The following is a 22,443-nucleotide window of genomic DNA, read 5'->3' on the forward strand; positions in this document are numbered from 1 at the left end:
CACACCACATCAACCAGGGATACCAACCAGGAATACCACTACGCTGACGGTGGTTCTTCTCTGAAGCTCCCCAGAGAAAAGGAGAAACAAAGGAACAAATTTTGTGTTCCCAACTTTAATTCCTTGATAAAATCAGTGCAAAGCTTTGACAAAATCCAGTATTAATTATTATTTAAATCTCACTAGATAAATTTGCTGGTTTTGTTGGAACTCCTTTCTGGTGTGGTGTGCAGTTTCATAGAATCACAGGGTGGTTTAGGTTGAGCTTTAAAGCTAATCTGGTTCCAACCCATCTGCTGTGGGCAGGGACAGCTGTCACTAGACCAGGTTGCTCAAAGGCCCATCCAACCTTGACCTAGAACACTTCCAGGGATGGAGCATCCACAGTTTCTCTGTGCAACCTGCTCCAGTGCCTCACCACCATCACAGTAAAGAATTCCTTAGTATGTATGCATAAGGATGCACCTATCTGTGGTATGATCTGGTAAAATAATCACAGAAGTGTTAGTTTATCTGCTCAACAGTTCTTCTCAGAGGCCTCATACTATACAAATGCAAGCAAAGCATGGTCTTTGTTGGAAGGTATCTACAGCTTAAAGCTTGGAGGAAGTGTGAAATGGGCATAAAGTAATTGTCATGTTTGGCATAAAGACCATCTATATTTAATAAAAAAGACACCCCAATTTTTTTTTAGAATTCAAAGGAATAAACAAAGAGCTGTTTGTGAAGATTCAGTGCTTCATTTTTTTTTTAACTCTTGCCTTTATTTTGTTTTAGGTTGCTACAACTGAGTTGCCTGAGCACTGCCCTACAGAATTTTGGAGGGTCACTTCTTAATGGATTGCTGCAGCCTCTTAATTTCTCCATTGATCCTGTTCCCTGCATCGTGAGAACATTTTAGCCAGCACAGAACCTAGAAAAGTTACATGTAAGTTATTATTCCAATTCCTTTCTATTTAAAGAAAAAACGAAAGGAAAAAAAGAAGAAAAAAGATCTTGGGGAGGCAAGGTGGAGGCAGTAAATATCACACTTTAGAAAAACACTGTAAAAGCTGTAATTCAACTGCAAACATTAGGTGGTGAATAAATTGTTATTGAAGTAGTTACTTGCTTTTTTAACCTAAATAGTGATTGTCATTTTGACGGCTTTCCTAAGTGTTCTGCTACTACAGTAAACCATAGCGAGAAGTACTTAAAATAGCTCTGTTCGCCCCACTGCTCCAACTGCGCTTTGTTTTCCTCGGCACCTGGCTACGTGCGTGTACGCTTACCTTGGTGTGCTCTGCCAAAGCTGCACGTGCTCCGTGCGAGCTTGGAGGCCATCACCTGCCCAACAAGACTGCAGGCACCCTTCTATTTCTCACATGATGAAATCCACATCCTTCTCCTTTCGGGTTCCTGGACTATTTCCCTTGGAGGAGCCCTGGTGCTGCTTTGTCCTTCAGCCTGCTGCCCCAAAAGTCTCTGTAAGCATCAGCAGGATCTTCATGGCTACCTCCAGCTCCTTCCAGGTGGAATTAAGTGCTCCGCCTGACTGTGGGAGGGTAAAGAAAGCTGTGCACTCATCTACTAGGGGCAGATTGAGGGGACCCCTTCCTGTCTTCTCAACCTGGGTAGTAGTTCCCAGTGCTTGTAGTGCTTTGATTTTTCTCCCAAGAGGGGGAGCAGCTTATGGTGCTGTGCATGTATTTCATCCCTAATCTCGTGATGGCTGAGTCTTCCTGTGAAACATTCCGTAGCACAGCCTGACATAGAATCAGCGGGGAGAAGCTTGTTTAACCCTTTGCAGTTTGTCAGCAGTTCTAACCCTAATTCTGTGTTCTGAGATAGGAGAAGCTTCTGGACCATTGTAAGGATGGCATGGATGTGATGGCCCGTGCTCTACGGAGGACGGGACACCCCAGAGATGACGCGTTTGGGAAAAGGCTAGAGCACAACCTAATTTCATTAATTTTTAAAACAAAAGCAAATATTTTTGTGGTTTAGAGGTTTTTATCTTTGAGATGGTGGTATAGAGCAGCTTGGCAAAAGGAGATAATACAAAATTGTGGTTCAGAGTGTGGCACTGTGCATGTTACTGCCTGTATTTGTTCACTGCAGTGACAAATGCATATGGTGCAGTTTAATCAGAACAGGTCAGTGAAGCAGCACTCCTTACTGGTCAGTTTTTCTTGAATGCCTACTAACACCATTTTTAATCTTAGAAACTGATCTGTAATACTACTTCTAAAAAAGTATGAGTGTTTTGGAACCAAAGCTTTTACATTAGAAATATACCTTTTTTTGAAGTACTTTATTTGCTTGTGTGACGCTAGAAGATTTATTTAAAGCAAGAAAAGTCTATTGCAAATGGAGGACAGTGTTCTTTAATGCATATGGAAATTCAGTTTTTAAAGAGAGGAAATTTTTTTTTCTGGTGTGATGAGTATCAGAAAAAACAATGGTGAAGCCGTATGCAGTGGAGACAGTCTGGGTAGTAACAGAATTCACTGTCAAAGAGGCCTTACAGGGTGTGAGTTTGATTTCATTTTCCAAAAAAAAAGGGAGAGTGTTGCCATTTCCTTTAGGGTTTGGCATTATCTGGTGCAGTTATTAATCAAATCCCCTTTAGCAGGAATCGTCTGACTACAGGAAAATTTTGGATCTGGCTTGAAATTTGTTTTTAGTGCTTGTCTTAAGGGAAGAAGACTTGATATGAGTTGTAACAGCTAGGCAGGCAGAAAAAGCTTGTTTTTCATTAGTCCTACTTAGCACTACTCCCATGAGGTTTGGAAGGCTTATTCACAATTTTTTGCAGGGTTTTCTCATGATGTTTGAAAAGCTTATCATTAGGCATCTTGCAAATTCACTATTAAAAACACTTCCAGAGGAACTAACTTCAAAAATATCATCCTTGTTGAGGGACTTGAAAAAGCAGACAGAAATGGGAGAAAAAGCCTCTCTCATTCCAAGAAGTGAATAGGAAGTTTTGTCTTGCTTCTTGTTGTGCTACGTATGATCACGTCTCCTTTTCAAGGAACAAAATCAAGTCTGAGGACCAAATGAACTTGAAAACCAGTGTGAGGATATAGGAGCCATCATCAAATATGTGCTTTTCCATTTTTTTCTTTCTTCTTTCTCTTTTAACTGTGGTTATGTGCTTGAGCTATGCATCATTTTTAAAACATGGTGTGTACTCTAGCTCCTAGAAAACCCATGCACCACCTCACAGGCTGTTGGCTGGGGTTGCACCCGCCGTGTGTGCAGATCCACGCCGGCACAGGTAGACATGAGGGCAAGCTGCTCGTTGCCTATTTGATTTCTCAGTGTTTCCCACTGTCTGGCTATTTTTGATGACAGACTGCTTGTAACAATTACCTTGTTATAGCAATTTCCATAGAAAGAAGCAGACTTTCACTTGTTAATTAGCCCTGCTGGAAAGAGCAGTTGCACAGGGTTGACCCAGCTGCAACAACTGCGTTCTTGTTGCTTTTCCCAGGGTACAGTGGGATAAGCAAGTATGCCTTCCCCCCTGTGCATTTATTATTTCATTTTTATAATACTACTTGGATGCTGATTGATAAAATTTCCATAAAAATACTGATATGTGAGTTCAGAGCAGAAAGTCCCTTGCTCATTCTGATGAAGCATATTGCAAAACCCTGTTATGGTGCATGTGCCGGGATAGTAAAAAAAAACCCCATTTCTCTAGGTTCTCAGGGAATTAATCCTGGCTAGGTTAGACTGAGTGTACTGTAGTGTGGGAATACAGCAGCTGGGGAGAAGCTATGCTCTCTGCTGAGAGGCTCTCTCCGTTTGTTATCCCAAACAATCATGAATGACAGAGAATGTACAGAGCTGTGCCTTGGAGCAGCTCATGGGGCAGGGCTGCTGGCATCCTAGAGGAGGCAGGTGACTATTCCTAGCAGTGTCCATACTCTGCTCACATTTCCTGCTTTGTTTTAGCCCTGTGTGTTTTCCTCTAAAAGCAGCAAAAATAACATCCCAATTAATGTCTTTCTGCATCTCATAAAAAGACCAGATTTGTACTGCTTATCAAATGCCTATAAGCGCTTTATACAGGATGAAAAAATAAGTCAACCCAAAAGTCAGAAACTTCTATACAAAAATTTCATATTCGCTAGGTATGAGTTCTTCGGAGTATTAAAAAAAATTTTAGAAAGATTTCTTGAAATCTGTCCTATGGCCACCTCTAGGCAGATGTAAATAATGTAAAATTTTAAATATGCAGATATTGATGGTTAAATGTCTGTCACTTGCCTACCACCACAGCCTGGGAAAAATGTATCTTTTTTAAAATCTGCACTTAAAGGTCAGATAACTTGACAGAATTCAGAAGGAAATCAGATTTCTGAAGGCAAAATTGTGTCACTTTGGACATTGACTTATCAAACACTCCTAACTATCAGTACCAAACCCTCTTCCCAAGTGCCAGGACCAGTGAGGACATTGGCAGGTTTATCTTACTGGATGAGAGATGTGGCCATGTCTGCATTTCATGATTTCTCTGGTACATTTTCCTGTTGGAGTGCTGTTCTCAACAGGGGCAAAGACACTTTGTTACCTATTTTATGGTACTGGCGTATCAGGACTCTGTACCTCATGCCACCAGAGGGTGTGGAGTGTCTTCCACCTCGGGGACCTTTACAGCCTCCCATGGCATCCTTTCCATTGACCACTGCCAGCAGCACTGTGTCAGTCCCTCAATGTGATCAGGGGCTTCTCAGCATCATCAGTGCCTCTGTACCTTAACCAGGCTGAGTGGCCGGGGACAGCTTTTGATACAAGTACATCTGATGACTAAATATAACTTTATTTATATGTGCAGATGTGTGTATATATATAAAAATGAAACTTAAATATTTATAAAACTTATATATATATGCATGTGTATGTTTTCTAAAATAAAATATGTATCTGGACAAATGTATGGTCTGAAAAGCGCTGGTGTGGCTTCAGGCAGGGCACATGTGTGCGGGTGGTGAGCCAGTGTCCCTTCCTGGAGGTTTCTGACCAAGACCCCAGTGTTGGAGGCATCCCCACCCAGGCACACGCGATGACCACGGGCTGTGTGGCCAGGAAGAGCACTCTGCTCATGTTTAGCTGGTAACAGCAGCGAAGGACAGCGGTGTTTGTTGCAGTGTAGCATGCCACATGAACTCGAATTACTGTGACACCTCTCGGCCTGTTGCCATTGGCCGAAGGTTTGTTTGTTCGTCACCCCAGCGGTGCCACGGGCTGCGTGGGCGCGCGGCGTCATTGATCTGTTTACTCGGCGTTTCCCATGTGGCCGCCGTGTTGTGGCGAGAACTTTTATTTTTCGCCGTGGCAGGTGACAGCGCGGGTGTGTGTGTGTGTGCCAGCCCCAGGGACTGAGTCACAGCCCTCCCTCTGCCCGGGGCCAGTGGCGCTTCCCCTTTCCCGGTGGGGTGAGATGCCAGCCTGTCTCCACAGGACATCTTACCAGCCTGCACATTGCTTTAATTTTTTTTTCCACAGAAAAGCCTGAGAGATGGTGACAGCAAGACCAACTTTCTCTGTAACCAGTGAAAAGTAAAATCCATCTCACCACATCAGTTTTGTTTTCACTGCTGGCTCAACCTCTCCTCTCCCTCTGGCAGAGCTCTGCACAGTCATTCAGTGCCCGGCTTGGGGGTGGTGTGGTTGTTAGCTCAGTGGTGTATGACCCATTTATTTTCATAATACTTAGATACCCGCGCTTCTGCGGCGTTCAGCACACAGGTCCTGCGACCTAAATCCTTGGCAGGAAAGCACACACCTGATTTCAGCAGCGTGCGTGGAGAGCAGCCGGCTCTGCCTTTGCCTTGTCAGGAGCTGCAGGAAGGTGACGCGCTTTTGGGTCTAGCGGGCAATTGATAAGCAAGGGCAGGTAAAGGTACATTTTTCTGGAGCCAGCACTTGGTCTTCGATCATTTAGTTAAATATTGATTGCTAGCTGGTAGGACATGTTTCCTGTTATGATTTACAAAGAGTTGAGACGTAAAAGCGTTGTATTGGATCGTTTTCTTGCTATAATAACCCGCACATTCAGTGACAGCAAGATGATTAATGGCATGAGATTGTTCACTCTCATCATCTCCAGACTTGGCATCACCCTCCTGTTGGGTCTGGTCTTGAGACGGACCTTTTTTCCTTTATTTCTTTTTTACTCAGTCAGTTGAATTAGTTTTCTGCGGGTTTTCAAATGATAATTAGGTTCACACTTGTGTTACTTTCTGTAAATTGAAAGAATCAGGCATAGGACATACAGGAGAGCAAACTGGCATCATAGTAGACCTGAGAGTTTTAGGTATAAAATTAAAGAGTAATTTGCAAAGTGACTTGAAATAAAGTGGATTTAAACACAATGAAATCATCCTTGACAGCAATTTGTTTGAAGTTCTTCTACTGTTATGAGTGTAAAGGGATTTTTTTTTTAATTGCCAGTTTCTGGGTAGAGTATTCAGCATAATTTCTCACAGGTAAGTGAAGCATTAACTCCTTGTACCTCAGTAGTTTGGGCAGCAGGGGAAGAAACTGAGAGTTAGGGGGAAGCACCTTCTCTACTTCATAATTTGAAAATCAGTCAGTGGTCAGCTAACTTAGAGAAGGACTTTACCAGGCATGCTGGTACTGGGAAAAATGTATGAAAATCCAACAGAGTCCTGGACAGTAGATACGCACAGCATGTGAAAATTGTCTTCAAAGTTTAACAGAATATAATGGCCCACTAGATATAAACTGGAAAAAAAGTTAACAGCAACTAGCTAGTTTACATCCCTTGTTAAGATGAGCCATGAGTTTTGGGGCTTTTGCATTTATATACTTTTGCTGTAGGTGTTGGAAGTGTGGGTGGCCACGAAAAAGCAGTGGTTACAATAAGATTTTCCATTTATTGCCCTTTGTGTACAACTAAAAATAAGATTCAAATGCTTCAGCATTTGTAGAGCAAGCATAATATTTCTCTTAGCTCTGATGACTGGCTTGCCTGCAGCTTCGGCTCTGTCTGGTGGGTGAGTCCTAGGTTTTAATGCTTGTAAATGGGTCTGTGTTGAAAGGAGAGTCAGAGCTTACTTGTGGTGTGGTCTGGCTGTGTTAATTCATCAACTTCTTACTGGAAAAAAAAAAAGAAAAAGTAGTTAGGCATAGTACATAAGTAAAAGGTGGTGATGAAAGAATTTTGGAAGCAGAATTATTCTGCTGTCTGGAAAAAGCAGCTTTGGAGAGGACGGGAAGATCTTTAAAGTTAAAACTTTCAAAACTTCACTGGTGTACCTTGCGTTGTTGATCTGGAATTTCATCTTCTGGCAGAGAAAAAGTGAAGGAGAAAAAAAAATGGAAACTATACAAATCTGCTGAGCTTGAGAAACAAATTCTCAGGGTTAACTTTTGGCAGATAAAATCCTTTTGGTTTGCTTTTTAGGGTGACTATTGAAATACACTGTCTGATACTTTTCCAGGTAGTTGCACTGGTTAGGAATCCACTAAACCAGTTGCAGTATCTTGAACTACTAAATGTATTCTGACCACATTAATTGATATGTCAGCTCGTGGCCAAGAGAAATATTAAAGAGAGATGTCAGTATATGCAGGGAAATTTGTAGCTTCATGGTGTCAGCTTTGGTGCTGTCCCAGCTTCACTCATTAGTAGCTGTGGCATTTCCAGAGAATGAGTGTGCCTGTGCATGTCAGGCTTCTTGGTCTGATGTCATTCTTGTGATGGATGAGAGGAGAGAGCATCTATCCAAGAGCTGCAGGACCAGAGGTAGAGGCTGAAAACTTGCTTTCTGCTGTGTGGCAGCTTAAGCATCACTGCTTTCTTGTCACTTCATGACCTTCCCAGCTTTGCCAGGCTTGGCAGGGTAGCAGAGGTGTTGGTCTTGAAAATCGGGCTTTGTAAGACAATACGTTTTCACTCTGACTAACACCACGTGGTGAGGAGGATGTGCGGTACTGGGGGCACTTAGAAGCACACGCGCTTGTTCCATGGACTAGTCACGCTGTCAATGGTGAGTCTTTCATTAGGCAATATGAAATCCCTTTAAATTAGCTTGGTGTAGTCCTCCCTCTCTTCCTAGGAGGGCTCATGCCTGTCATTGCTGCCTTACTTTTGCCTTTTTGCTGAAATGTGCCTTTCTGCTCTTACATCTGTGCCTGCTTGTTGGACCAGCTCTTGCCTTGATACAAAGTACAAATGGCAAGAGAGCTGATGCGGTAATCAAGGCTTCAAATACTTCAGATGGGAACGGGCAAAACTTCAGCAATTATTAGTTTCCCCCACAGTGGTTGCTGCAGGGAATTACATTACCTCTGTTATAATCACCTGCATGCCTCAGTCCTGTAGGTGCCCAGATGCTGACAAGGAGCGTAATCATTTGCTGTAATATTTTTCTGTGGAATTTTCCCTTTTTCAGTACAGTTGTAGAGGTGTTTTTTTTCTCCCCACCCAGCCTTCTTTTCTACTGCTGTGCCAGCTGCAGGTGAGTTCAAACCTGATGGCTTTGAAGATAATGACAGGAGAGAGTGCAACACGTGTGTCATGTGGCAGCAGCACTCCTGCGCTGATCACTGCTGCTGCTCTTTCCAGCGGGATGAGACGTGCTGGACTCTTCCAGGGGTATCGCCACACGGGCTATTTTTAGCGATGGCACATCGGGCGCATTGTGCAACTATCAGTACCCCTGCTGTGCTCTTCATTTTTTTCCCTTGTATGGTGATGAGGTTTGTAAGGTGTTTGACTTTCTCTTGAAGACGTAGAAGGATCTCTTTTGATTTTTTTTAACTACTTGTAGAGCTGCTCTGGGGAATCTGTGAAGTTGTGTTTCCTGTACACAGTTTGAAGGGAGCAGTCCTACATGTGGCCACTAAATTAGGATTAGTGTAAGTGACACAAACAATGTGGTTGAGATTTTCAGCTGAAGACCTCTAGCAACCTTTTGGGTTGCAGAGCAGAACTGCTACCTTGGGAAACCCCAAGCTTGTTTTTGTTGGGTTTTTTTTTAACTTTACCACAGAAAACAAGCTGTACTCGGGCCTTTTTACAGTTGTCATAGACTCTTTCTGTGGCTCTCAGCTTCTGGGGTCCTTTGAACAGCCACCTCATGCTGTACAGGAGGTCCTGTGAGGCGGGGACAGCAGCAGATGCTTTGGGATGTGGTGCAGTCTCACAGTGCGAGCAGAGCTGGACACAGCAGTGGACTGGGGGCTTCGGCCCATCACTGCTGGAGGAGCAAGGCTGGCTAGTCACAGGCTCCTTATTGCATTGCTCGAATAATGTGAAAACATTAGCAATGGAGATTTGCTGTAATGGTGTATTTTAAGTGCGTCTCTGCTCTGCCAGCTTCACTTTTAATGCACTCGGTTAAGGAATGCTTTGGAGGTTGCTGCTAATGGATGAATCTCCCAGAAAATTGGAATTTTGAAATAAGATTGACACTTTGGAGTGAGAAATATAAATCTAATGAGAGTATTTCAGCAGAGGTTTGTAATTAGGAATGAATGGAGGGAATTTGTACACGCAGTCTGCAGAAGGGCACAATGGAAGGTGAAATTGCACCCTCTGTGCTGAATGAGGGATGAAAGCCAATGTATCAGTGTCATGGCATGACAGTGTAGAGTATAAATGATACTGTCACTGAGTGCTGCAGAAGGTATCAAGGGAATTCCACTCCAGTAAATTACATTACTTAGACAGACCTGAAGGCATTGTGTCTGAATGATTGGAGGGAAAAAAGGTTGTCAGCACAAAGCAGAAGATATTATAGAACAACTGGCTGCAGGCTTGGAAACCAGTGTTTTTCTGATGTTTACCATGCAAAGCTTTTCTGATGCTATTTTAATTTATTTTTGGTTGAATTAGAAATGTATTGATGAAGCGAAAGTATTTTTGAGATGGTGTTTGGAGTGGATACCAACCTGCAGCAAAAGGTGTTAGCATGCACAGCTCCCATTTTTCCATTAGGAACTGGGACTCCTTCAGACTTGAGGAAAATCTAATCATGTTCCAAGCTCAAACAGTGTTTTTTAATGCATCGCTTCATTTCACTGAGGACTTCCTTTTTGGCCTGGATTTTCCTTACAGGGTAATTCTAGCATAAATTTGTAGGGAGACAGGGGTTGTTACTGTTCTCACTAGCAGTGAGGGGCTGGACTGTGGTGAGCAGCAGCAGATCACGGGACACAAACTTTAAGGTCTCGTTTAGAGGCGTGGTGAGGTCCATGATGCGGGCAGGTAGGAGCATGATGTCATCCTGACAAGACAGCAAAAATCCAGAGATTTACCCTTTCAACATGTATGCACTAATGCATCGCAGTGTGTTCCTCACACTGTTCTGCTTTTTGCCCACCAAACCCCACTGCTAATGCCAGTCCCAGCCACAGTGATGGTGTTGAGTGAAATAGTTATTTCCCACCATTTTATTCTCTGTAACAACCTACTACATCCACCCGCACAGGGACAGTACCTTAGAGATGGGGTTTAACTGCTTCTCTGTCTCTGACCTCACACACAGACAACACCTACAAGCTCCTGTAATTTCCTAGTTTGCTCATGGGTGAGACAGCCCAGCTCCCACAGTCCTCCCAAACTGCTGCTTGATGATAAAACATCTGTTCCCCGAAGATGCTGCATTTCATCCTGTGGTACATAATAAGCTCTGCTTGTTTTGGGGCTTTTTGTAAAACGGTAGCAGTCTTTGTCCTTCTTAAAACATATTTTCCCACTTGTCTACTGATAAAAAACATCACTGAGAGTACATGCTATAAGTAATGATAAGGGAGCAGGCTTCATTCCTCCTCTCCAAAACTTGATTTTTGGCAAAGCCCACACAAGGCAGGAGGAAGGACATGGAACGCAGTTTTAGCAGTCCATGAAACAGGCTTCTTCATGTGGAAATGGTGGTTCAAGTTGTGGGAGCATTAACCAGGAAATATGGCCAAACTGAAGGGTGCTGACTCTAGGAAGGTAGCAGTTCAAATGCTCCCATGAAAAGGATTCAGCCCCTAGAGCCTGTAGCTGGAAACCAAAGCATCAAACCCACAGACCATGTGGAAAAGCAGTCAGGCATCTGTGGAAAAGAAGATGCCCTGTGTGGGATGGGATTCAATAGTAGAGCAATTTAGCAGTGGGTCCTGATCATAGCCAAATGTGAGTGGGAGGAAGCAAAGTGCAATTTCCGTCTATACCTCCTGCATTAGAACTGGGTCGGAGTGGTCCAGGGTGTAGGACTGTGTCTGTCTGTCTGTCTGGATAAAAAGGGGAATTCAGACATTAGAGATATAAAATTTGTCCTCAGACCGTCACTGTCATGGGAAACTACTATGCCTGCTTAAGCACCTGTTCGTAGTAGTATTAAAAATCCTCTGTCACTCACTTCTCCTGTGGTATTTTGTGTCAAAAACTGGCATTTTGCCATATCTGGTTTTTTGCGTGTTGGGAAAGCAAATGCTTTTTTCTTATATTTAGTGTTACTCCTGTGATCATGATCAAGCTGTGTTTTCAAAATGTGGTTCTTTGTAGTCATCCATCCACAATCCACAGAAAGTCCATTAGTTCTCACAGCTCTAGCTACTCATATGAGGCTTTTTTCCTCTTCCCATGCTTGGTCCTGTGGCATGAAAGCCTATAACCAGCACCTGTGAAGTCACCAGGGCCACTTGGATGAGTGATAGGTGCAAAACTGGACTTTAAATGCTGCAAAGTGTTGTGATTGCAAGAGTGGGATAGAGCAGGAGAAGGAATGACCAAACTATGCCTTAGAGAAGACTGGGAGACTGAACAGTCTTGCTTTAACCGAGAGAAATATTGAGCCTGCTCAGTCAGGTCGGTACCCCCTGGCAAATGTATTCTGTTGTATAAATGTTTCCCTGAGGTCCCAGAAGACTATCCCTATCTCTTCCTATCTTTTACAGTGGATTTCTGAATAATCAATCTTGGTGCAGGAAGGCTGTGGTTTAGTAAGTGTAGCTTGCTAACAAGTCAGTGGTTTAATCTTAATTCTCACTCCTCGTGCTTTTGATAACACAGGGCTATAAAGTTTGACATCGTAGAAACTTCTCTATAAATTCTGATTTGCTTGCCAAAAAATCAGCCTATTACTTTCAATTCCCCTGTTATCATTAGTGTTATTAAACTGACGATTGATGTGTAAAAACTGCCATTTGCATGAAGTTCACAAAACTGCAATAAAAGACACTTTTGTTCTGACTTGGTAAGGAGAGAGGAAAAAAACCAGCTAAATAACACTAGTTCTAACAGCAGAGATGTTCATATAAAGACATGTTCTGAACAATAAGATCGTTTATCCATGTATGACATAAATACATCGGAATTTAAATAATGAGAGATCTTGTGAAATGCAGCAAAACGCACACCACTGGCATTGTGAAGTTTCCCTTCTCTAAAGCCCTGTTCTCAGGGAAAAGCAGCTTTACTTTTGCTTTGAAAATCCATTATCATAAGCCTTTTTTAAAAAAAAACGTTTGTCGTAGTGCAGTATTAAAGCAATTTTATACCCTAAGAGCAGCTCTTTCGTAAGGTAAAATGCAGTCCCATGTGTGTATGTAATTGCGGTTTATAATACTTCTCACAGCCCTAATTTTCCCAAAATTAAGAAAACCACTAACCTTTTTAGGCTTTCCTTTTCCTAATTGTTTTTTGTTCTCCCTGTCTTTCTTCCACAAAAAATTCTTTTTTTAAAATCCCTGCTCAGGAGAAAAAAAAAAAAAAAAAAGGCACAGAACGCTCTCTGGATTCATTGCAAAACACTGCTTGAAGGAAGCATTTTAAGAGTTTAGGTTAAAAAGTTTCTGCTTCTTTCAAACTACATGGGTGACACTGCTATTTTGGGAGACCATACCATCTGCTTGTTAACCAAAAAGCAGGGAAGATATTCCTAGTTCTAGTATAGATTTTTGGGTTGATTCCACATAAAATTCCCAACTGATCTCCGCTTGGGTTTGCCCCCTCTATAAGCTAAGGAGAACAAGGCCACTCATCTCTTCCACCTTCACAGCTCCCAAGATAAAGATGCTCAGCTTGTGGTCCTGAGTAAGGCATGGTTGTTCACAACAGACACAGTCCATCATGACGTATGGGGGCCCTAATCCTTCCCTGCAGGTGTTTATGTCACAAAAGTTATGACAAGGAGTAAAAGAGCAATATCATGCCCAGCCCCTGATGTGCCACAGGTGACTGCTACCTGTGGATGAAGAAGAAGGTATTTGGGGGAGGCTTGGATGGGTTGTGTTGGAGGAGCTGACTTCTTGTTGGTGTTTGAGTAAGAAAGGGGGAGGACACATTTCCTGGGGTTTTGCTTGCTTTGGGAGGGGAAAAAAGGCAGAAGAACAAGGTTTCCTGGCCCACAGATCAGCCATCTACCAGGTAGTGCAGGTGGAAAAAGTGCAGGAGCTAGAGAGGACAGTAAGACTGTCCTTCCCTTGGTGGAGAGGAGTGGCAGGGCCTCTAGTCCAGATGGATTGAAGGAAAAGGTTGACATGAGTAGGAGCAAGGTGGAGTCTGTGTACTTTGTCTGGTGAGTCTGTGGAAATGGCACAGGGGAACATGAAAATGTGAGAAGATGTGGTCCTCCATAGGTGATGAAGACATTTGTCTGAGACAGGAGAGATTTAAGTCTATATTATATTGCTGGAGTATCTGCAAATACATATGTATCATCGTTATAATATCTTCCTGACTGGCAAAATGTTTCATCCAATCTCTGTTGACAGAAAAGATTGCCTACTGATAATTGCTTTGCTTAAGTGTCTGATAATATGCCAGAAATGAGAGCATTCTCTGTTAGGTCATCTTTAATTATGCATGTACCACCTGTCAGCTTTAAATCTGGAGAAGATTAGTTTTCTCATTGGATTTGGAGTAGGGAAGAGAGCCTTCAACAAGAGGACTAGGCTGTTGCAAACAGTGTCTATGGGGGAGTTTCACAAGCAGTCTCCTCATCATCCCTAGTCATGGATACTGCTGTTGGCACATGCGGAAATATTTGAAATATTGCCTAAGCTCAGTGCCGTAGTGATGGGTTTCGCAGAAAGAGGATTTCAGACCATCTGTTGCGTTTTCTAGTTTTCATCTTTCCCCATTTCAGAGGGAGAGGGAGCGCTGAGGTGGGGGAGGACACATGGCAAGTCGTGGCTCCCTTGGCAGTGCTGGGAGGAAATCCCCCCCAAAAGCCATGTGAGGAGGTTATTCACTTACCACTGATGAAAGCACACAATAAAACCAGTCAGGCCAGTACAAATATGCCAAGTTAATAGGAAATTAAGGGCTCAAAAGACTGAAAAATTATGAGGATGGTGCTTTGCAGAAAACCTCAACAGGGAGAGATGGTAAAGATCTCGGAGGATATTAAATTAACGGGGTTGTGTTACCAAGCCTACTTATAGTATTAAAAATTATATTGGAGAGGAAATTTATCTTTGTACAAAATGAGGAGGCAGTAGTTGTTTGGGAGTAGTTGAAGGGATTTTCAGTTCATGGGAGAATGCTAGCTGTGTATTTGGTACAGTAATAGATTTTAGGAATCCCCTTGGTTTTCTGGTCTCCTTTACTCCAAGGCCAGTGTGGTTGGTTGTTCTCTGAGATGCATCATTTGCACCAGAAAACAGAAAAGGTCTTTGTTAAGCTTCTCACCTGCCTTTGGCGGAAGAGAACATCACTTGCACTGTCAAATGTTGCTGCTGTTGCTCCTTGCCTATGTATCTGAGTGGCTTGTGCTTCCCCCTCTCTGGGATTTTGGTTTTCCAGCTTCTGTCATCACTGCCTCAGCCTCCTGGAAAGAACTCCTCAGTTACACTGGTTAGCTGACACTGATCGTTTTTCTTGGTAATACCTTCATCCAGAGCTATTTCTGAAAATCTGGGATTTGGAACAGTAGGTCAATTTGTAAAACAACGAGCAAAGAGGGACAGATGGCTGTGGATACGAGAGCATGTTTCTGTTCATCTCCATTTGGCTTTTGCTGATGCTTCGTTGTTGCGCGAGCGTTTGAGGCTGTCGCTTTGCATCCGTTAAATGGTTGCTGCTCCTTTGCTTGAAAGACTGGCCTGTGGCACTTTTCATGTCCCCCCTCTGCTCCAGTGGGGCTCCAGGGCAGGCTGTGTCTGCAGAAGCTTGCAGTGCCTTTGCACCCATGGACATGGAAATGGTTTGCAAGATGAGTGGATTTTTTGCTCGAAATCTGGCTGTGTTCTTCCTGACCTTTTCTCTCAGCAGCTGCACTGGGCGAGGCTTTCCTGATGATTCCTTTGCTCAGGGTAAGGTTGCTGGACTCACCTCTCTTTGTTATTCCTGTGTAAATGATGACAACTTCTCTGTCCTCTGTTGTGCTGGAGGGTTTTGCTCAGGTCTTAGACAGATTCTGATTGATTCAGACTTGCTTCTCTCTGAGCAGTGGTGTCAGCAGCATCACCTCAATGTAGCTGAATTTTACAGACCTGAAATGGAAAAGTGTGGGGGTGTGTCACAACCCTTTTTTCCTAGCTCATGATTCATTCAGCCTTTCTTTCCACCCTCCTATTTCATGCTACAGGGGTCTCCAGTCTTGCAGTGGTCACTGAAGACATCTCTTTTGTACAGGCTCCTTCATAGAATACAAGGGTGTATGCATCCCATTATCCTGGTGCTACTGCTGAGCTGTGCAGCACCACTGGGCACTGCGGGAGGCATCCTGTTCACTGGTTTGAGGAACAACCATACTTAACAGAATGTAGTACTTTGCTTTTGTCTCTGAAAAAAGGGACAACTAGATGAGATTTAAGAATATCTGTAAGAATTGAAATACTTACTTCAAACCATCTGAGCTCTTCTGGCTTGAGAGATGTGGCTTGCATAGTCCTCAGACCATGGCTGGTCCTGGGGGCTCTTTCTTGTCCTGTGTTTTACAAATGATTGCTTAAATTACCTAGAGCAGTTTTTCTGGAAAACCTTCCTGTTCTCAAACCCGGGATGTCCTATCTAATGACTACCTTCCTCTTTTCTCTCCTGGACTCTTCACTGGAGCTTGTCCACTGCCTTAGTCACAGGAGGGGCTTCAGCTATCCTCTCCATTTCTCACAGGGACACGCATTTAACAGTTCTCTTGTAACCTTTGGTGTGTTGATGGTTTTAGTCTTCGCATGTTTTCTCTCCCTTTTCACTCCTTTAGAAACACTACAATAAAACTCTTCACATGTCAGATTTAGTATCTGTTATAGCAGAGACTTCCTACAGGATTCATACTTTTCCTTCCATAGCAGTGCAACAGTGCTTGATAGTGAAGCTGGTGAAATTCAGAGTGATGTGTTTACATTGAGCTATCTGACTGTATACACTACTAATTTTAAGAGGAAGGGGAACCCTTCTTGGGATGATTAGTTTTGCCATGTTTATAGACACAATCTCTTGCTGAAGCATGTTTTTCCTGACTCCGAGGTGGCTGATGACAGCTGGTATTACAAGAGTTCATTGGGAGTCTCATGGTCCATGTGTCCTTATGTATACACAGCACAGACAAGATGAAGCCAGGGAGAGATAACGAACGTGGTGATGCTAAACCCTCTAGCAGTGCCCAGTAGTGAAGCATTTGAACAGCCAATGTGAGCCAAATTCCAGCTCCTGTCTAGGCTGTAATGATTAGGAAAATCACCTTGTCTTTTAACAGATTTTGCCAATCTGGTTGAGCAGCCAAGTCAGGGGAATCATTTCTTCTTACTGCCGCAGCAGTGGCAGCACAAGCTCCTAAATCAGGGGGTTTGCCTGTGCCCCTGTGGCCCACCAGCACATGAGGGTGTTGCCCCATCTCTCTACATGCCCTTCTGAGGCGTAGGGGCAGAGCAGCGTGTGGGTCGTGTAAGTGCACCCGTCCGGTTTTGCGGCCTTTCCACCGCAAGTCAGTTGGCAACACAGTGCTGAAGATTGACGGTAAATACACACAACCTTCTCAAAAAGTTCAAGTGGGCAATCAGAGCACAGCAAGTGGCTTCTTTTACACTTGGGTTGCAAAGTGATTCTGGAGGGATTTCAAGGAAACCTCTTGGTAGCAGGAAGCTGCTGCTCTAGGCATTCGATGAAGGAGCTGCGCCTTCTGAGCCTGGTGCCTCCTTCCCTGAGCGGCTTAATAAATACACGAGTGTGGCCATTACCAGCCAAGCTCCATTTCTTTTGCCTGTTCTAATGTGCTGGTATTTTATGTCACATCGAGTGAGGAGGGGAAGCAGTGATATGAAGCCATTCCTCCCATTCCTTAAATAGGATTGATGACCACAGCTTAACAGCATTCCAAGAAAAAGACATTTGCTTGAAGATGGCCAGAGCTTCCCCTGAGATGGTGAATAAGGATGTTCATCCTGGTAATAACTTGCCTTTGCCATTTTCAGAGCAGGCGTTCTATTGCAAATCCTGCATTAGCTTGCCACAGTTAAATGTGCACACACATATCTAAAGGTACCTCTTTGATTTTCCTCTTCTGCCTCCCCCCGCCTCCCACACAGGCCCAAGGGAGCCCCATCGGCTCATCGGCAGCTCCATCTCGAGGTGGTTCCTCCAACAGCGCTGCTTGTTGCCCTTTGGTGCCCCTTCAGCCATGTGGGGGTCCTCTCTGCTGTGCAGGAGCATCAGCGAGCTTTCTGCACACTGTGAGCTGGAATTCCCTCTGGGCCATTGCAATGAATATTGCAAAAAACTGCACTGAGCAGGGGAAGGCATCATGCTTTTATGTGCCATGGCTTGCCAGTTTGAATCACATCTGTTGTGTTGCAGAGGGGAATATTGCTTTGGTTGCAGTGGGTTAGTGGAGTACTAGCAAGTCTCATTTGTAAGGGGTCCTGGGCTTAAGTCTCATCTCATCTGTCACCGAGAGAAGGAATCTACTCTGACAACTTCTGCAAATGCTGGTTTCACTTTTGTTTATTTGTTCCCCAGCCATGTCCTTTGTTTCTGAAATGGTGTTTATATACTGCAATTTTTTTTGGTGCAAATCAATTAGCTTTAATTTCTTTCTCAACTCTCTGATTTTTATCCCATTGCTTCACCACTGTCTCATTGTTAATTCACATGATTCTGTGATGTGATATCCCTCCCTGGTTAGAAAAATGTTAGAATAGCTGTTGGCAGCTTCTGGAAGAGTAATTAACAAATAGGAATTACTCAAAGATGTGCACACTAGCCTAAGTAGGCATTTTCCAGCTGTTTGCAAGTTCAAAAACTCGTGGGCACTTTTTGGGTGCTAACACAAGATTAATTACTTGCTACTACAAAAGAACATTTACAAAAATGTGTAGTGTGCAATCCAGACTACAGTGTTTTGTTCCTTAAATTGGAAGCAGACATCTTTGTCAAAAAGAGAGGGATTTTTACAGTGCTTGGTAGTCCTTTTCCTGAGGAGCCGAGCCTTTTCATTACAAGGGGATGTTACATTCACAATCAAAATAGTGACAGCCGCCGTAGAAAGTGCTGGGGGCGCAGTGTAGCCGAATCCTGGTGCCGTGGGGCGTAGCTGTTCCTGCGTGGGCACGGCGCAGTGCCAGTAGCTTTGTGCTGAATGCCTGAGCCAGGAGCCCCAGCTCCCAAGCCATCCCGGGCTAGCCCAGGACATCCGCATTTCCTTTCTTTCTGATCTGTGGGAGGTGCTGTCCACAAGGCTTTCTTTAGGAAGCCATTTACACTGCTGTGCCTCTGTTTTGCAAGAAGAAGCCCTCATAAATCAAATACAGCCGCACAGCTCTGATAAAGGTCTCCTTTTTATCCACGGGCAGCTACTGCCAGCCAGCTTTTATTTCTCCTCATTCCTATTCTGTTGCTCCTCCAGGATCAGCCTGAGGGCAGCTGGATTTTTGTTTGTTCCCTGCAGTAATAAGATAGTTGATCCCTGATGGTGTGATGGAGAAAGGGGGCAGGCAGAGGGGAAGTGCATGGCTGGTGTATTTGGACTGCTTGACAGTTTTATTTTAAGCTCAGGGTCTTCTTGCCACATCCGTAGCCTCTTCTGCTCTCTGCCTTTTGCTTGACATCTCTTGTGCCTAATTCTCTAATCAGATGGATTATCATCTCTTGGCACCGTGTCCTCACCCACTCTCTAGCCTCTCACCAGTGATTACCTCTCCCCTCTCATCTCTTCTCCACTCTGACATTTCTCCCTGTTTGCTTCTCTGAGTGCCTGAGACTTTTCTCTCCCCTCACCTCCCAGCATCATCCTACCTCCCAGAGGGAGAACAGACAATTTCCATGAATCTTCTTTCTCGGCATTGCCTTCATTCCCACTGTTCTTTCAAGCTCCTTGGCAGTCGCTCCCCTCTCTGTTCTGGGCAGTGAAACATTTCTCTCTCTGCCGCCTGCGCCCTCTTTTCTTCTGCTCCCTCCCAACAGCCTTACATACTCACTGTAGTATGCAATGCTTTATCTTCAGCTTCTTCAATTTCTTTTTGCTCACTGAAAACACTGGACAATAGCCACTCTTTCTCACCATTCATTTCCCTGTTCTCACTCCAGCCCCTCTGCCTCCCTGGAAGCAATGGAGCCAGGACTGGGCTCCTGCCCCCTTACTACAGACCTTTCTCCCTAGAAACGTCTCCAGCCATCCCTCCTCTGCCTTTCCGTCTGAGCAGCTCTTGATCCATGAGCCCTAGCCTCTTCAGGACTCTGTTTCTCCAAAGTAACCCAGGTCCTTTCTCTTCTTTTTTCTTGAACCCTTCCATACATCCATAATAACACAATTCTTAACATCCTTGTGGATGTTGCTCCTGGCTCTTCCCTATCCTTTCAACTTTTCACCATCGCTTCTGCATTGTCCCATTTCAGAGGGTTTTTTTCATGCCTCTATCCTCCTTTATTATTACTAAAAACATTTGCACAAACATCTTTTTCAGGATTTTAATTTCTTCTCTTTCTTGTACTCTTTTTGGAAAAAATTCTTGCCACGTGTAGCAGAGAAGAATGCATGTGTGCATATGTACTTCAGGTGAGAAATGCATGGTATAAAGGCTACAAATAATACTGAGACACCTAATTTGTAGAGTAAAAGGAGCATTTCTTTCTTGATGTAAGGATGGGTAGCTTTGTTGATTGGACTCTTAACAGAGACATGTCATTTTTTAATGTTTGAAAAGCTCATGCCAGGTGACATGAAACACACAATGATAATAATACATATTTTTTAAGAGATAGCAATTGAATGTTGTGCATATGTTTGCACAGGTATACAGATACATGTCTATGTGTGTGCATATATATATGCGCATATATATGTGTGGGTATATGCATTACACACATTTATAACTATAGGCACATGCACATATGTGTCTGCTTTAAAGACACTGTATTGGAGAACAGTATGCTGTGATGGAATAGCATCGTGTCATTCATAATCCAGTGGTGGCTGTCCTGTATTTCATCAAGCAACAGGTATTTATTTAAAGCATTTTGACATTCCCTTGGACATATAACCAAACTGTGTCTTACTAGCACTTTAAATTCTTGAGGTAATGGCATGAATCTGTGGATGGACTTACCTGATCTTGACCTCTGATAAATACAAATTAACTGAGCCTATTTCTACAAGACTTGAACTGTCCTAATGGCAAAATCTTCATTTAGTCTGATAGCTGAAAATTGTCTCTTCCTTTTCTGAAGCTATGTCTCTATGTGGTCAAGTTTGTCTAAAAAGATTGGATTGGGTCCTGCATAACAATGATTGCATTCTTATGACAGTCCAAGAAACAAAGTTCATTGATTTAGTTAGAAAGACTTGTGGAGTGATTTTTTAACTAGTTTATTTTTTTTATTGCAGTCTACAATATAGGTTAGGTACATTTAGGTTAGGCAGAAGTTGAGGGGGAAGAAGTAAGAAAAAAGCATGCTTGTTTTTACATTGCGGACTGTTCTCTTTTCCATGAGACAAACTCCCTGGCAAGCACTAGAGCTTGCCATCTAGTCTGGTCCCCTTTATAGCACAAAAATTGCTGTAGGGGTTTGCAAGCACGGAGAAGTATTGATTGTTTTCTAGCATGCTGTTTGTATTACATATTTCAGTTAATAATTAGTAATGCTTTTAGATTAGTTTCGTTTGAAATACTAATCAATGAGCTTTATAGATCTCCCGCTTTATACATAAACTGGACATATGCCAATTTCCAGTGGAGTGTAAGAGTTTTATTTTATCCCAGATTGTTTATACTATATAATTATTAATCTGTAGTTTAATCTCCTTGTCCTCATGCTTTTATGGCTTGATCCCACTTGTTGCAAGCGACCCCAAATCTAATTAAAGAGCGTGGATTAATGGCACTCAACACCTTCATAAGTAAGTGCTGGAATGTGCAAGCTACGTCCCGTTGCATGCAGACCTCCTGATGCTTCTTACTCTATGTGCGCAGCAGAAACAGGACTGGCTGTCTTGTGTCTTCTAATTTCCCTCTATGAAAACTTATCTTGAACCACAGCAGGTTTGCCAGACTTCAGGTGCACAGAGTCGTAGTTTTCTTGCTGTGATGTTTTCTCAGACTGTCGTTGGAAAACCACCGCCGAAATGTTTCAGCTAAGGGGGAAATAAAAAGGAAAATAAAGCTTGAAATTATGTGTTGATTTCCCAATGTTCAGCATTTTTTTGAGCTCCTCTAAAGCTCTGGTGCCCTCATGCTGTGGAGCAAAGGCATGAGATCTCAGCTGGAGAGTGGGCTGGGGACATGCTGCAGCCGTTGCTGGAAATCCATCTGACCAACCAGAAAGTTTGCTGAGGAAAGCCCAGGGCAGCTAGCAGTTTCTGCTCAATTCTTCCTCGAAAGTCAGGTTTCTGACAAAACAGGGGGACCTGCAGAGCTGTGCTCTGCTTGCTCCATCTGCATTTGGTGCGGTGCTGCAGACTGTTCAGGTGGGATTTTGCAGACCAGTGATTGTCAGCCAGTTCTGCTTGGGAAGCAGGAATCTCCTGGCTACTACCCTCATCCTCACCCTCGTGGGCTCAGGGGTCAGGTTATACAATGGCACCTTCAGTTTGTTTAAAGCAAGGAAATTATGCACAAAAGCTGTTAAAAGAATATAAGGTTGTCAAGTCAAGTGAGAAATGTTATAACATCGCCTGCTCAGCCTTCAATTGAATCCTGCGTGCATGCAAATTTGACAGTCTTTAATTGCATGTCTCCAAGATCTGTGGAGAATATAGCTTCTCAATTCACATCAGAAAAATCATACAGACTTTTCTTCTCAGGAAAAAAAAGCATTCTCTCTTAAAGATTGTCCAGACTGTAGGTATGGGCGTACATCTCATCAGCCAGGCAAAGCTTCCTCAGGTCACAGCTGCCCAAAATACAGCCCTGACCAAATGTGCCATGGTCCTGAAGGTAGCGTGGCAGTGATGATTCCCACTGTGCCGACAAGGACCTCATTAATTTCTTTTGTGTTGTCCTCAGATATGATACAGCCAAGGTGTCCTGGAGTGTCTGTCCCCTTGTGAATGG

At 43.4% G+C, this 22,443-nt stretch overlaps 1 protein-coding gene across 7 annotated transcripts in view; it reads left to right on the top strand.

The window, feature by feature from the left end:
• BACH2 (BTB domain and CNC homolog 2) overlaps positions 1–22,443 on the top strand; it is a 187,790-nt gene that overhangs the window by 103,359 nt on the left and 61,988 nt on the right. For all 7 annotated transcript variants that reach the window (XM_039568570.1, XM_039568571.1, XM_039568568.1 and 4 more), the window contains one exon: positions 778–928. The gene's annotated coding sequence lies outside the window, so the exon portion shown is untranslated. The remainder of the gene's footprint in view (positions 1–777; positions 929–22,443) is intronic.

Source organism: Corvus cornix, chromosome 3 (assembly GCF_000738735.6).
Source record: "Corvus cornix cornix isolate S_Up_H32 chromosome 3, ASM73873v5, whole genome shotgun sequence".
In the NCBI taxonomy this organism is placed as follows: domain Eukaryota; kingdom Metazoa; phylum Chordata; class Aves; order Passeriformes; family Corvidae; genus Corvus; species Corvus cornix.